The sequence below is a fragment of the Orcinus orca genome, chromosome 9 (genome assembly GCF_937001465.1).
Source record: "Orcinus orca chromosome 9, mOrcOrc1.1, whole genome shotgun sequence".
NCBI lineage: Eukaryota > Metazoa > Chordata > Mammalia > Artiodactyla > Delphinidae > Orcinus > Orcinus orca.
This window is the reverse complement of record NC_064567.1, coordinates 18310000-18321371: the sequence shown is the minus strand read 5'-3', so window position 1 is coordinate 18321371 and position 11372 is coordinate 18310000. Positions and strand designations below refer to the sequence as shown.

The following is an 11372-nucleotide window of genomic DNA, read 5'->3' as shown; positions in this document are numbered from 1 at the left end:
GAATGGGTTGCATTTCTTGATTTTTTTGGTTTTTTTACCATGATCCTTTCTATTCTCTCAAAACCCAAGAAGGCTAAAGTATGAAGGCAAGTGAGAAAAAGAATTTCCCTTCCCTATGCATATCTGGTTTATAGCATCTTTCTCCCACCTCTAAAGTTACAATACGAGAGTTAGGAAGCAGAAATTAAACTAATGTACCAACAAAGAAACAAAAAATATGGCGGCTGCCAACCTCCATGATTGCATCATTTATTTATCGTGCCCCTACTGAATGCCATGGGACTCGTAAAAAGGGTGAATAAAAATCACAGTTCTTGTGGAGCTAACAATCCAATAAGGGATAGAAAATAGGCAGAGAACTAACAAACATTAGGGAGAAGAAGTGGAGCCCCATTGAACAGGAGTTTAGAGCAGGCACAGATGCCGGGATGCTTTAACAGAAAAGGCAGCTGATCCCTAAGGATGAGCTGTGTTTCCTCCACAGATGATGATTGCATGTGGGCTAGCAATAATCCCGGGCTTACTGAGTGCCAGGCTTGGGGCTAAAATGAGGGCAGTAGCATTCAACGTGTTGCTGATGAATTCAGGTCAATATTTAGCCAACTGCACACTTATTATCACCAGCCAGCCAACTAAACAGCCCCTGCTTGCTTGCTCTTCCATTGGTTTTTTTTTTTTAACCATATTTTGTCTTCTCAACATTTCCTGTAACGTGGGATAGGGCGACTGCCAAAACGTTAAAGAAACGTTTGCGGCAGCTTACCTTGAAAAACGGACTCCGTGGGCTGGGACATCACAGGGTCTTGGTGGGGAGATTCAGAAGCCACTTTGAGCAGCAGATGTTCTCATATCTGCAACAAGTCAGACGTCCTTTTTGCACACAGGTGATACATAAGCTAGTGCCCGAGGGAAACAGCAGGCCTTTGAATGGGGTGTTTTTTTCAGAGTTGTCCATTTGCCTTGCTTTTTTGTTTCACCTTTATTCTTCTCCTGGAGTGAATATTCCTAATAGGATTAATAAATGAGAAAAGTAAATAATGTGACTCCTGAAATATAGATTTTCCAGGAATGCAATTTATTACTGGCTTTGTAGAAGTGAAGCCATGTGAGGCCATCTGTTCAATGGCCTCTTCACACACTGCCAGGGGGAGAGGATTTCACAAATTAAGAGCCAGAGCTCCCAGGAGTTACTGACCTTAGGGGAAGCTGCGGGGAGAGAAGGGCACTGACCCTGGGAGAAGAAATAACCTCCAACCATAACCTGGTGTCACATGGACACAAGTCTTGAATTGGTACAAGTGAGGGCCTGACGCTAAACTCTAAATAGTAATTTGAAAGCTTGGGCGTAGGGGGGTGGATTTGAAAAGAGTATGAAAGGAAATGAAGGGGGGGAAGAGGATGAAAATTTGGAGTAAATGTGGCAGATCCTTAAGCAGCAATTTAGGCTGATGGGGTACGTTTGCAGCCTTGACCATTTGGGGGAGTTATTTGCAAGGTTGAATGAACCCATGTGCATTCTGGAAACGAGGCTTCCTACTGGGTAGACACTGTCTTTGCATCATCTTGGTGGGCCCTCAGGGCTGGGCTGGACAGCGGGTCAGGAGAGTTCAAGCCTTTAGCTGTGCCCCTCACCAGCTCCATGACAACTAGGATCTCTGTGCCCCTGTTTCCTCATTAATCAACCGAGAAGACTAGGTTATCTGGTCTCTATCTTGCTCAGTCTTTTATGAATGATTCCATTTCAGAATCAGAAGCTTTATAAAAGACTCCTTTGCTAGATTCATTCAATGTCACCTTTTTTTTTTTTTTTTTTTTTTTTTTGCGGTACGCGGGCCTCTCACTGCTGTGGCCTCTTCTGCTGCGGAGCACAGGCTCCGGACCCGCAGGCTCAGCGGCCATGGCTCACGGGCCCAGCCGCTCCGCGGCATGTGGGATCCTCCCGGACCGGGGCACGAACCCGCGTCCCCCGCATCGGCAGGCAGACTCTCAACCACTGTGCCACCAGGGAAGCCCCAATGTCACCTTTGACATCACCTGAAGGAGAAGGACATGGAGTCTGTCGTGACTTTGCCGTCATCAGGAACCATCCTCTGAAAAGGGGGACCTGGAGACCAAAATAGGAAACCTGAAGAGTGAAGGGGTCGCATCAGGACCCACCCCTGCCCCCAGGGAGGGAGTAGAGTGTGACTCCACCTTCTTAGCTGGAGAAGGAAAAATCCTAAGAGTCTAAGAGGGGCAGTCCACCTCCACATGGCTTCTTTCTGGTCCGTCCTGCCCTCTCCCGCCTTTCCATGTGAGGCTGTACCTCCTCATTGTCAGTGATGGACATTGAGAACAAAGCTGTCTAGGATGGACGCACGTTTCTCGGAGCTGGTCTTGACCTGAACCAAAGCAGGAGCTGGGGAAGCAGCTCCCTTGCCAGGGTGGTGGGCGGGAAGAACAGGAAGCTGAGAGCTGGGTCGGGGTGGGAAGGCTTCAGAGACAGGTGAGATCCCGCCGCAGGCTGGCATCCAGGGACCAGGCTTCCCAGGTGGCGCTGAGAGGTGGACTTTGGAAGGAGGTTCTGAGGAGAGGAATGAGGCCATGAACACAGGTGTCCCACTGCAGCCGGAGAGCCAAAGAGTGACTGGGGCTGTTTCCCTCCAAAAAGCCTTCAATTTCTCCAGAACCCATCGTGTTTCATGGGAGAATGACCTTCTGCTCCTCACTCATTCGTTCAACAGGCAGCTGTCGAGTCTGCAGAATACTAGGCGCTGCGGATCTTCGTGGATCCCATGGTGGGAAAAAGATTATATATCAAATCCCTGCCTTCAGGGAGCTTATGCTCTAGCAGAAGAGACAGGCACTCAAGACATAATTGAAAAGTTATAAAGTAATAGCTAGTGGGGCTTCCCTGGTGGCGCAGTGGTTAAGAATCCGCCTGCCAGTGCAGGGGACACAGGTTCGTGCCCTGGTCCGGGAAGATCCCACATGACGCGGAGCAACTAAGCCTGTGCGCCACAACTACTGAGCCTGTGCTCTAAAGCCTGTGAGCCACAACGACTGAGCCCATGTGCCACAATCGCTGAAGGCTGCGTGCCTCCGCAACAAGAGAAGCCACCGCAATGAGAAGCCCTCACACTGCAATGAAGAGTAGCCCCCGCTCGCTGCAACTAGAGAAAGCCCACACGCAGCAACAAAGACCCAATTCAGACAAAAATAAATAAATTAATTTAAAAAAATAATAGCTGGTGATGAAAAGTGTTAGGAAGCAAATTAGAGCAGAGTGAAGTGGGAGAAAAGGAGGGGCCGGCTGGTTTCCATCAAATGGTGAGAAGAGGCTTCTTCCTCTGAGGCAATATCTGAGCTGAGACCTAAATACAGCAAGGGGGCAAGCCCTAGGGATTTCTAGGGTAAAAATCTGTCCCCAGGCTGTGGGAACAAATCCGCAAGGGCCCGAGGTAGGCGTGTACCTCCTGTGTTCAAAGAACAGCAGAAAGACCGTGTGGCCGCAATAGAGTGAGAGAGAGGGAGAGTTATAGGGATGCCATTCTGGAGGCCAGCAGACGCCAGCTCGGGGCCCAAGCGGGGAGTCCAGGCCGTCCTGTGGGAGCGGAGCCGCGGGCCATGGCTGCAGGGCCGCTGGGTGCCAACATTTGAGTGCACGACTTGCGGAGAACCGTGACAATGTGGTCGCAGAGCTTTGATATCTTGAGTAACGTTTACAGGTTAATGCCCACCATGGTGACCTCCAGTGCCCAGAAGGCTGCCAGGCGCAGAGAAGCCCTTGTCCAGGGGAGCACGTGAGGGACGGAGTGTGTCAGTGGTGCCCAGCACACGTGGGCTGGGTCCACAGTGATACCGCATCTGGATTTGGCCGTTGACCGATACATGGAAGCAAAGGCCCAGCTCATGAGTGGCCACAGAGAGGCCAAAGAGTGCAACCCTTCCAAGCTGCAGTTAAATGACATTGACATACATAGTTTAGTATGAAGCGAATTGATCAAATAGTTACTCAGCTGCACATCACCCAAACTGGTCGCTGGTTAGCTGAGTTTCCCCCTTTTTGCCTTGTTTAGGCAGATTTGGAGTCCTTAGAGTAGGGCTGCCAGGAGGCAGAGGAAAGGGATGTGAATAATGTAAGCTGATCTCGGGAAAGGGCGTGATACGGTCTTAGATGCTGCCCATAGCGGGGTCAGGTGGCCAGCTGGATGTGTGGAAGGCTTATGGAAGACGCTGAGGCAAAAGAGCCCAGCAGGCATTTAAAATAAAATATGCTGCCCACCTAAACAGGACCACATGGGTGCTTTCTCCAGCCTCTGCAGGATTGGCCTGAGTTCAACAGTCTCTACATGTTACTTCTCATGGTTTTGCTCAGACAAGACTCCATCCTACCAGATCGGATGCGCTTTTAATTGTCCCCCTAATGACACTATGTACTTCCCAAATATAGCCCTTTTAAAGTTCTATCTGTACCTGGAACCCCATCCTGCCTGTACCCACATTAGAGATAAGGGATGGATACAGAGAGCTTGGACATCATCTATTTTGTTTATCCCATGTGGCTCCAGCTGGACGCCCCTCCAGTGCCTTTTGGGGCAGAGGTCTGCAGGTGTGAGAGGGACAGGTGGTGTCCTTAGGAAACTGAAGGCAACGTGGGCCTCTGGGCTTCCTCCTCGCTCACTCAAAAGTCCTCTATTTTGCTTCATTGCTTTTAGCTGCCAATGGGACTATGTTTGCCCATTCATTAGAAAGTCCCACATTTCCCTTCCTCTCATTTATTTTTTAATCTGCTCCACCCTTGACAGTAGAAGTGAATCACTGGGTCCACTGCTTGGCAGCTGGGGGCTCAATATTTTCCTGCCCAAAGGTAGGCAGAGGCCCAAGTCCTCTTGGACTTGGCATGTCCATGGCATTGCTTGCAAACATGCAAGCAATGGCATTGCTTGCAAACATGCCTTGTTATCAGTGTTTGATCAGTGAACGAACAGAGATGATGCTGTGTGCAGAAAGAGTGTGGGGTTTGGAGCGACCTCTCTGATTCTCATCTTCCTCAGGCCTGCCATTTTCCCTCCGGAGAGACATAAAATACAGGGTTATGGTGAGGATTAAATGAGATGATGAAAATTGCTTGGCACACAGGAGATAATCTATTTGGTCTCTTCCTTACATGGATACGTAAGCTCTGTGTTAGGGCCTAGAGGGAAGCCAGAAGAATGATTCCCCACGACGCTGACGTGTGTGTCCGCCCCTCCCGACTTGGTTGTCACTAATCCTGGTCTTTGTTGATGCTTTGGGACCATCTTCTTTAACTCTATCAAAAATGTATCCCCAAAACCTGTGGTGAGGGTGAGAGTTTCAAAACGCAATCCTCATTCTAGGCTCCTCATTGTGTCACTGTCTATCTGAATCGAAGATTATAACAGAGGACGAAAAACACATCAGAACAACAACAAATATTCCCTCTAAGCCATCAGCAAAATTAAGCAGGAATTCTCAGGACGCCCATCAAAAAAACTGACCAGAGTGGAAAGTGGAACAATGGCGCCACCAAGTGGTGAAACTGAAAACGACCGCTTTGACTGCTGGTTTTTCATTAACTTCATTATCTTCGGAGAGCTACCGGGCTGTACCTGATCCAAGGCCCGGCTCATCAGAGCATGGTTGATGGAGCCGGCTCACGGGGACTGGCCACGCTAACACAGAGGAACGTCAAACAACTGTGCTAGTGAGGGTGACAAAGACAGTGGGAATGGAGTAGCAGAAATGAACCCTCTATAGACGGAAAAGCAATAAACACCCTACTGTTTACAGCTTGTCAGTGACACAAGGAAATATTTTGCTGTTCTTATACCACATGCCTCAGAATCACCTGGAAAACCTGGTAATGGTGCAGATTCCTGTCCCAGACCCACTGAGTCAGACCCTCTGGGGATGGAGTCTGGGAGTCTGCGTGTTTAACAAGTACCCTGGGCGAGTCGGGGGAAAGTTAAAATTAGGGACCAGAGCCATGAATAAGGAGTCCTGAAGCCTCACTGAGCTCATTCTATAAAAAGAGAAAATGAAGGCAATGAGCAGGAGAGGAATGATCACTTTTTAAAACAGACAGAAACTTGAAGGGAAAGGGAATCCTGAATACAGGCAGACCTTGGAGAACTGGGGGTTCGGTTCCAGACCACGGCCATAAAGCAGATATCACAATAAAGTGAGTCACAGGAATTTTTTTGGTTTCCCAGCGCATATAAAAGTTAAGTTTACACTATACTGCAGTCTATTAAGTGTGCAATAGCATTATGTCTACAAAAACAATGCACCTACCTTAATTTAAAAATACGTTATGGAAAAAATGGTAACTGTCAGCTGACAACACAGGGTTGCCACAAACCTCCGATTTGTAAAAAGTGCAATACCTGTGAATCGCAATAAAATGAGATATGCCTGAGCAGATTGCTACACACACACACACACACACACACACACACACACACACACACACACACACAGTCCTATATGTGCAACTGGCTGAATATGTGGATGGGGATTTTTGTTTGCTGGTCTGAGGAATTTTTAGTGGATGGTAAATGTAAAAACAAAACCAAACCTTCATTTGTAGCATTTGCCTATTTCCATGGTGTAAATACTCCCACCGTGGCCTATTTCCAGCCACAATGTGACATCACTGAACACAGAGGAAATGCACAATCTTATAGTATTTCACCACACAGATTTAGTCATCAATCACCCCAAGAGCATAGGTAATAGTAAAATGTAATAAAATGATTAGGAAACGATGAGTTTTGAGTATTACCTTTGTTCCAAATATAATTTATCTACTTATAAGTCTGTATCGTTTAATTTTTAAAATGAGTGTGTTTTTGCAAAATTCCTGAAAATCAGCTCTCATGAGCTGGTATGAGCCAGTTTCCAACACACCATCACTCTACGCCAAGGAGCTTCTGCCACTAACTTAAGGCCAGAGATGGAGGCCAGGAGAGGGGGCTGCTGACAGGAGCTGATGAGAGTAGCTCTCAGGAAAGGACTTTCTGAGGCAGATGTCGGGCAGGTAGCCAAGCCTTACTGAGGGGTTTTCTTCTCAGGGTTAACCCTCCACTGATTGTGGAGTGGCCACCTCTCTCGGCCCTCCCTGGTCCCCTTCCTAGAGCTGGGAGGATGTGGGCTCCCTGAATGTAGATTTCCAGCCATTCCTGTTTAGCACCCAACGAAGTCCCTGGCCCATAGGTTCAACCCACCTTTAGGAGGGGTTCAACGACTATTTACTGTTGAGTGAATTACACTGGCCCAGAGTCAGAAGAGCTGGGGCTTGGGTCTGCTATTACCAGGTTGTGCAATTTTATGGTTTCTGGGCCTCAGTTTCCCCATCTGTAGGAGGAGGGCCTTGAGTCTCATGACTCTGAATGCTCTGCCAGGATCCCAGGACTCTCTTTTCACGGCAATTGGCTCCAAGACCCCGAATCTGGGGCCCTATCCTGGTCAGCTCACACCCAGGGCTTGATTTCGTCACGGGGTCAGGGGTCTCCAACCCCTGATGGGTTGATCCCGGTACCACTGATGTAAGAGGCTCCGATACATGGAAAACTTTAGCTAAGAACCCACCTGTCCCATTAATGGCAGGACTCCAGCTCCACAGACAGGTTCCCCAGAAATTCTAGAGAGGGGTGTGTCTGTGTCACCAGGCTGGAGCAACCTTTAGGATGTCAGCTGCCAGGGCCGCCTTCGTGCATGTCAGGGAAACTTCCAGCCCCAGCTCCTTTCCTCTCTCTCCCCAGGAGGACGTCAATGGGATAAAAACCCACCTGGAATCCTGAATATACTAAAAGCCACTCCGTTGTACATTTTAAAATGGTGAATTATATCTCAATTTTTAAAAGCCTTTGAATACTTATTGAAGAAGGAGGAGAAGAAAAGGAGGAAGGGGGGGAAGAGGAAGAGGAGAAGAGAAGACATCAGAGTGGCTCTTGTGGGTAGACAGAAAGTGAAAGAATGTTCTAGGATTCCCTGGACCAACCCCTGTCAGAGGGTTTTCCTTTTGGAATAGAAATTCAAACTGGGTGCTTTTATCTTATTACCTGATTTAATATGTTGGATAATTAGGGTTCAGATGAAACCCAAGTGCTGGGTCTTAGAAGGAGAGCAAGTCGGAGGGTGAGACTCCCCCCGTCTGGGGGAGGTGATGCGGTAGAGGGGAAGCAAGGTGTCGTCAGGCTGACCTCAGGTCTGGCGCCCGCCAGGAGTTCCTTCCTGCCCATCCCGGCTTCTGGTTCTTTACAGCTTTCAGACAAGTGGCAGCTGGAGGCTCTGTGTGCCCCTATCAACCCAGAACCCCTTGTGGAAAAACCCCTTTTCCTTTTTGTTTAGCTGAGACTGAGCTGGAATTTTCCAAAAGGAACTTTTCCTCAGCAACTTAGGGAACCAAAAAAGCACAAAGGTTTTAGAAAAAAAAAAAAAAACCATTCCACTAGAGTGTAGATTTCCACTGTGGTTGGAGCTCAGACTGAAGGTGGGGGAAGAATTGGTGGGACCGCCTCCCAGGCCTCTGGTGTCTTCGCTTCCCACTCTCCTCTGTGGTCCCCCGAGCCCCGGCCGGAGTGGGGAAGCGGCCCAGCCCTGCACCTTCCATGAAGCCACGTCCAGGCTGGGCACCGGCAGAGGAGTCCTGGGCAGCCTCCCAGGGCGCTACTGTCCAAGTCATCCCAGAATTACTGAGGGTTAGATCCTGTAGAAACCGTATCCACCACCCGGCTACCTCAGCCTCCCAGTCGGAGCAGTAACCTGTCCCGATGACCCAGGTGTCAGGCTGGAAGGCCCGTGCGTGACCACAGAGCCGGCCGCCTGGCGTCAGACACCTGGGAGGCCAGGCCAGTCCAGGCCCTTCTGTGGCTTCAGAGAGGACTCACTGAGCCCAGGGGAGAGGCCGTCATCCCCACTGAGCAGAAGCTCCTTGGGAGGTGGCATGGGGGTGGGGTGGGAGGAGAGGAGACTCGCCGTGTACAGAAACTCTGCTCTCCAGGGAGCGGAGGGTGTTTTGCTGTCAGTGGGGCTGGAGCGTCTGGATGGGGACCACAGAGCCCAAGGGCAGGTCACCCCCCCGGGTCGGAAACACAGGGAGGCGGCTCACCCCAGGCCCCAGTCTTCCTCAGCCTGGGATCACCGAGCAGCTTACAGTCACGTTACGACCGACACCCCTGAGCCCAGCCCCTCAGTCTGGGGAGCCCGATCTTCCTGCAGATGGCCTCACCCTGAGTATCTCTGAGTTTTGCTAAAAGTGCTCACAAATGCTTGTGATTCAGTCCTGGGGGCTCCTTGCTGCCCGCACTTCTCAAGCCCCTGGCAGCCCGAGGCCCCCAGAGGTCCTGAACCCACCGTGGCCTGTGCCTGTGACCTTGGAACAGCCCTTGGCAGATCTGCCTACAGGCCCGTGAGGTGAGAGGCTCTGCTGGTGGCCTCTTTGTCCTCGTCCCTCGGGGGATTCCTCAGCGGGGGGGGGGGGCAGACCACAGGTGCTGCAGCTCTGAGGGTAGGGCTCTGTGTCCCTCTCTTTTACACACACACACAAACACACACATACGCACACATATACACACATATACACACGTACACACACACACATATACACACACATATACAAACACATACATGCACACATAAACACACATATACACCTGTACACACATACACACACACACACACACACACACACACAGCCCTTTCTCTCAAGGCCAGTGTGCAGGGTGGTGTGGCTGAGGCTCCAGCCGGCCCTGGGCCTGTGGGCACCTGGGTTTTGCAGGGTCTGGCCTGGGTCACAGGCCACTCTCTTCCTCTCAGAATGTGCCCAGCGGTCTCTTCTAAGGGCTTTTCAGTTTGGCTTTGTCTGGGGTCACTCGAATTTTAGGACATGCTTTTTCATTCTTGAGACACAATGGAGGTTAGAATTTGCATCCCTTTTTTTCCCCGGGGAATTCTTTTCAGTCAGTCTGTGAATTCAGATCCATGTGTGGGACAGGAGGTCACAGGACTCCACACGCAGCAGGGTGCAAATCCCAGCCTGAATGCTGCAGGAGGCTGCTGAATTCTGCCCCAACCAGCAGAAGCAGCCCTCCAGGCTCAGCTCCCCAGAACGTTCTCAGAGCCAGGGGTGGGGCAGGGGAGACTGGGCGTGTGAGGTCTGTTCTCTCTGCAACAGCATCTGGCCCTGTTCCGGTGCCCTGGTACTTTAAGGAAATAGCCCACTAGCCATGTTGCTATATATTTTTTGATTATTAACCCTTTAATATTGGTCTTAGGCTCGTGAAGCAGGGACATTAGTGGTCAGAAGGGGTCTGTAGCAGCACCTGACCCCCGAAAGGACCATGAAGCCACAGTAGTGTCTGTCCATGGAATTCTGTCCAGGCACTTTCTAACTGTAGGCCTGAGGCAGGCTTGGTACAGCCAGGCCAGCAGAGGAGGAGGTGGAAGGAAAAGACAGAAGCCCAAAGAAATGGTCCCTGACAAGCCACTCTAGAAACTGAGGGTTCCAGGGGAGACCTGTCCTCTGGAGGGCATGGCTTTCCGTGGCCACGAGCAGCTGGGGTTAGCAATTCAGTCCTGCCGGCCCCACAGGACACAGCGGGGTCTGCCTGTGGGACAGATCAGAATGGCCTGGCAGAAATGTACTTCCTCTGGGTCAAATGTCCCCATCAGGTAGGCTCTGACTCTCAAACAGAGCAATCTAGCTCCCCTCGGAGGTACTCCAAAGCTTGCCTCAGAGCCTGGCTGGCATGATACCTGAGTGCAAAGCCTCATCTGAGTCTTGATATTATCCCATCCCTGCTATGCCATCTTCTGGGGTCATCTTGGCTTTAGACCTGCTGGTACTCAGGATCTTGGTATCTTTTTACATACAGTCGCCAAGTGAGTGATACAGACACGAGCATCCTGGACCCAGAGGAAGGGAATCCTGTGGCTGGGCTGTGAGGAAGCATGGCCAGTGAAGGTGGATAGGACTTGGAAGGGTGGGTGTGGGGCGGCGGCTATTCCAGGCAGAGGGATCATGAGTCAGTCACCAAGATGGGGCATGTCCGCCCAGTGAGGCACATCTCTGCCATGGACATGTGCTGGAAATCTTGCCCTGGAGGGACGACGTGCCTGACAACTTAGCCTTATCACAGAAGGGCACGAGGTGGGCAGGGAAGGGCCTGGGGCCCATGCAATGGACTGTGTGTGCAGGAGTCATCACTCCCGCTGACGACCATCCAGACTGAGGCATGCGAAGCATTTTCATAGCACCTGCACATGCCAGGCAGCACCCTGGGCTGTTCGGACATGTTATCTTGCCTAATCCTCATAACAGTTCTAAGGTATTATTATAGCCTTCATTTTATAGATGGCGAAACTGG

The 11372-nt window shown here is 50.5% G+C and overlaps 1 protein-coding gene across 16 annotated transcripts in view; it reads right to left on the bottom strand.

Annotated features, from left to right (window-relative positions):
- SLC35B4 (solute carrier family 35 member B4) overlaps positions 1–11372 on the bottom strand; it is a 187869-nt gene that overhangs the window by 165762 nt on the left and 10735 nt on the right. For 12 of the 16 annotated variants that reach the window (XR_007479316.1, XM_049714952.1, XM_049714953.1 and 9 more), the window contains one exon: positions 764–1005. The gene's annotated coding sequence lies outside the window, so the exon portion shown is untranslated. Of the gene's footprint in view, positions 1–763; positions 1006–2022; positions 2105–2193; positions 2564–11372 lie in introns of all 16 variants that reach the window. The other 4 variants (XM_049714957.1, XM_049714955.1, XM_049714959.1 and 1 more) reach the window with 4 other exon arrangements.